Source organism: Amaranthus tricolor, chromosome 7 (genome assembly GCF_026212465.1).
Source record: "Amaranthus tricolor cultivar Red isolate AtriRed21 chromosome 7, ASM2621246v1, whole genome shotgun sequence".
Lineage (NCBI taxonomy): Eukaryota > Viridiplantae > Streptophyta > Magnoliopsida > Caryophyllales > Amaranthaceae > Amaranthus > Amaranthus tricolor.
In genome coordinates, this window is record NC_080053.1 from 15,742,968 (window position 1) to 15,748,038 (window position 5,071).

Consider the following 5,071-nt stretch of genomic DNA (forward strand, 5'->3'; position numbering starts at 1 on the left):
CTACCCAGTCTATCCTGCTCATAGAAAAACTCTGGACAAGGTTTGGGGAGGGAAGGACGGCGGCAACTCATACTCATAAAGGAGAGCGTGGCCAAAGGAGTCTATCGGCTCGAGAAAGATAAAGAGACGTAATTACACGGGAAAGATAAATTATATTCCAATAAATAAAATAAATAAGTAGAACCAACTACAAAAGGAGTCTCCTGGGTCTTCCTCGACTCCTCTTACCTTCTATTATAATGCTTGTTACCCTCCTCACAAGGCGTCGAAAGTCTTTCTCTGCACATGTACAAACCACCTCAATCTATTTTCGCGCATTTTTCCAGAAATAGGGGCTACTCCAAGTTTGTCCCTAAACTTTTGGTTCCTAATTCGATCCACTAATGTGTGCCTACACATCCACCTCAGCATACGCATTTCTATAACTTCTATTTATTATTCAAAAATCTTCTTTACAGGCCAACATTTGGTCTATCCCATATAGCAGAGCAGGTTTGAATGTCGCCCAGAAGAATTTTCCTTTTAACTTGCTTGGGAATTTCCTATCACATAGCACTGCGGTGGCTGCTTGCCACTTGAGCCAACCCCCATGTATACGATGATTTACATCTCTGTCAATCTCCCTATCCCTTTAAATGGTTGATCCCAAATACTTGTACTTGGTCGTACTTTTAACAACTGCTTCATCAATGGACACCTTTAGTTCACCTACCGGTGATGTCCCACTAAAGTCACAGTGCAAATACTTGTTCTTAGACCCATTGAGTAGCTAAGAGAAATATTGGAGCCATCTGGTATTGATTTCCTCTTGTGTCAGGAGAACTCGTCCTCCCTCATCCTTGTTGTATTTCACAACCTCTTAGTCTTGCCGCTGCCTGGACCTAGTCATTGCCAACTTCAAAAACTGCTTCTCCCCCTCTTTGGTATCAAGCTTCCGATACAAGTCCTCATAACCACGGTTTTTATCCTCCATTACCGCTTTTTTTGCCGCTCGCTTTGCTTCTTTATAGCTCACTCTCTTTTCAATCCTATCCTCTTCTTCTGTGCATGCCATAAGTTCCTTAAATCTCTTGTTTTTATTCTTTATCTTCTTTTCCACCTCATTGTTCCACCACTAGGACTCTTTAAACACTTTTGGTTTACCCGAAAACACCTCTAAGGTCTCTTTTGCAACTTTTCTAATGGGTTTTGCCATGTTCACCCACATTTCATTTGTATCCTCTAACTTACTTGGGAAGCCCAATAAACTTATCTTTCTTGACAGGGTGATGACCATATCCCCTTTGAGTCTCCCCCACATGATCTTTCCCCTGGACTCGACCTTCTTCTCTATGATTTTCTTCCTTATCCTGAAAGCTAGTACTAAAAGCCTGCGTTGGGTGGGCATCTCTATACCCAACAACACCTTACAATCCAAGCATGAGGGCCGATCTCCCTTGCGCACTAAGATATAGTCAACTTGGGTTGCATGCCCGCCGCTCTTATATGTGATCAAATACTCATCTTTCTTTCTAAAGATCGAGTTTTCTATAACCAATTCTTTTGCAAACGCAAACTCTAGCAAATTCTCCCCACTCTCATTCCTGGCCCCCAAACCAAACCCTTCATGTACCGAGTTATAGTTGCCTGCATCTCTGCCTATATTATCGTTAAAGTCTCCTCCTAAGAAAAATTTCTCATCTTCCGGGATAGTTCTCATGAGGTCTCCTAGGTTATCCTAGAACTCACACTTAACCTGCTCATCGAGCCCAACTTGGGGCCCGTACGCACTGACAATGGATATGATCTATTCCCACACTACTATCCTAACTAGCATAATCTTGTCACTACACCTCTTTACTTTAACCAATTGCTTTAGGATATCATTAGACACTAGGATGCCAACCCCGTTACATCTGTCGTCCAAACCTGCATACCACAACTTATATCCCTTTATACGTTTTGCTTTTTGCCCCTTCCACCTAGTCTCTTGAACACATGCTACATGAATCTTGAATTTAGAAAGCTTATTGGCCAACTCTAACGACTTAACTTCTAGGGTACCTATGTTTTAAGTCGCCACTCTTAGTTCTAGATGCTGCTTACGTTGCCTCTCTGACCCCCTCTCCTTGGACCTGACCTCAGGTGACCATAATTACTTCTTAACTCTATGTTCAGCTACTACGGACTAAGGTAAAAGGTTACAATCAGATCACAAACAGAGATCAATACAAAATAAACAAATAGATAAAATAAATAAATAAGTAAATAATTAATTAATTAAATGAAAGAAAGATAGAACACTACTAAGTATGAAAAGAATCCTTTCAAAAAGTTTAAGAACAATCCAAGATATGATAACAGCAAGTGCATATACAAAATACAACCGAAAAACAAATCTTCCAAACCCAAAACACCAAACAATTAAAAACTAAGCAACTAAATAAAACAAACACTAAATAGATAGAGTAAGCAAGAGATGCACAAAAATACTTAGAGAACTAGTATATGAATAAGAAGATGAAGGTTAAGGAGGGATATCACCTGCACCTCGATTGGGTGATTACCGGTGTACTAACGCCGATGGTGCTTTCACTTTTACAAGATTCTTTGGACCACCAGTGATGTCTGAGTTGTTAGACGTATAGACGGTAAGGCGTCCATACCTGTTACGATTACCATCCGGCGACTTGTTGCTGCTCGACAACCTATTAAAACCTCCGGTGGTGTTGCGGTGAGGTATCAGTGTAGTCGGTGGAAGATAAATTGTCGCTGCTTCTAACTCCTCAAAAAAGAGAACCAAGCAGGAGAAAGCTACCTCGTTTAAACCGACTTGCTGACCTTCGGCGTCAGTGATGGGGAAATCTAATGGTGCGTAGAAAGATAAATAATAATATGAAAATATTAGAGCAAAATATATGACAGTAACGTTGGAGAGAACTGTTGTAGAATTCAGGCACAGGACGTTGCAGGACTATACAAATTGCATTTTATGTGGATGTCTTCGAAATCCGGGTCCAAAGCTTTTAGCTTTTCATTGTCTCTTAAATAGGATCAACTTGTTGTTCATCTAATTGTAGATTTTCATCAACATCTAGAGGTGAACCTTGTTGAATATCATCAACATCCTCATTGGTACAAATTTGTAGATTTATTTGTCTACTCAATGATGAAAAGCTATTTTCATAAAAAATTGCATCTCTTGACTCAATAATTGAATGAATCAACATGTAGTCATTTTTTTTCTATAACATAGAACCTATAAGTTTTGCGATGAATAGCATAACCTATAAAAATGCATTCTATCCCTCGTGCACCGAGTTTCTTTCTTTTGTTACTGGGCAATCTTACAATGGTCCTACAACCCCAAACCTTAAGACAGCTTAAGTTTTGTTTTCTTTTGTACCAAAGCTCATAAGGCGTTACCTTATTTGTTCTCATTGGAACCCGGTTAAGAATGTGACAAGCCGTCAACATTGCTTCATCCCAAAATCCCTCACTCAATCCAGAGTAGGATAACATGGAATTAACCATCTCTTGTAGAGTACGGTTTTTCCTCTCCGCCACACCATTTGATTGTGATGTGTATCCAGCAGTTGTTTCATTTATAATACCCATTGAATTAAAGTAAGATGGATCATAATATTCACCTTCTTTATCGATTCTTAAACTTTTCAGTTTGTAAATCTTAAAGTAATTAAGAGCCTCATCTTTTGTATGTAAAAGATATACATAACAAAACTTGGAATAATCATCAATAAAGGTTATGGCATATTTCTTATTTCCCAATGATGGTGTACTATGAAAGTCACAAAGATCACTATATTAATTCCTTAATTTCGGATTTCTGTTGAACACTTTTAAATGGTGTCCCTGTGATCTTATTTAATATGCACATTTTGCAATTTTTAGACATTTTAGTGCACATAGGAATCAAATCATGTTTAGACATGAAAGCAATTTTATCAAAATTAACATGTCCTAGTCTAACATGCCACAAATAATGAAAATCAACTTTTTCATTCATAGGTGAAGTTTCAACATTACAAACGACATCTTTATTCAAATTCAAAGTCAACTTAAAAAGGCTATTACAAAGATAAGTGCGTCCGAAAAACAAGTTATTCTTAGAGATAATACACCTATCGGCTTCAAATACTAATTTTTAGCCCAATCGATCCAAGATCGGACCCGAGACAACATTTCTACTAATTTCGGGTGCATAGTAAACATGCCTTAAAACCAAGAGATTTCTCAAAGTGAAAAATAGCTCAACTTATCCTTTGCCTTGGACCATGATAGGTGCATTATTTCCCATAAAGAGATGCTCCCCATCAACTACCTTATGTAAGGTTTTGAACCCTCTTGTAGAATTACACACATTTCCCCAAGCTCCCGAACCGATCCACCAAGATAAAGTATCATCCTGCATAACATGTAAGTTAGATTTCATTAAAGAAAAATTCAAAGAAGAATTTTTATTGAAAATTGCATGATTACCTTGAATAGAAGGGTCCTTGCTTGTAGAAGCTTAACCACAACAGTTTGCATTCTTTTGCTTATTCTTTAAAACAAAGCAATTTTTCTTTCGGTGTCCGGGTTTGCCACATTCCCAACATGCCTATTCACCGGCATTAAAACTAGTAGCCTTCCCCTTTAAAGTTTCAGTTTTCTTTCTTTTCTCACCGGAGTGGGATGGTTTCCCCTCCGCAACCATATTAATGGTACCGACATTAGGATTTTCATCCTTCTGATTGTCTTGAATCCTTATGCTAGACTCAACAACTATGTGTTGTCCAAGATCGGAGAGTCTAATCTCCTCTCTTTTATGCTTTAAAGCATGCCTAACATCCCTCCATGAAGGAGGCAACTTGTCTATAATGCTTGAAACAATAAACGCTTCGTCCATTTCAATTTTATGAAGTTTCATATTAGCATGCATTCTTTGTAACTCATGAAATTGATCAATAACGAGGCGATTTTCAACCATCTTATAAGAATTAAAATTACTTACAAGAAATTTCTTGGAGCTAGCATCCTCCACCATGTATATGTTCTCCAAGGTCTCTCATTATTTTCTTAGCGGACTCAT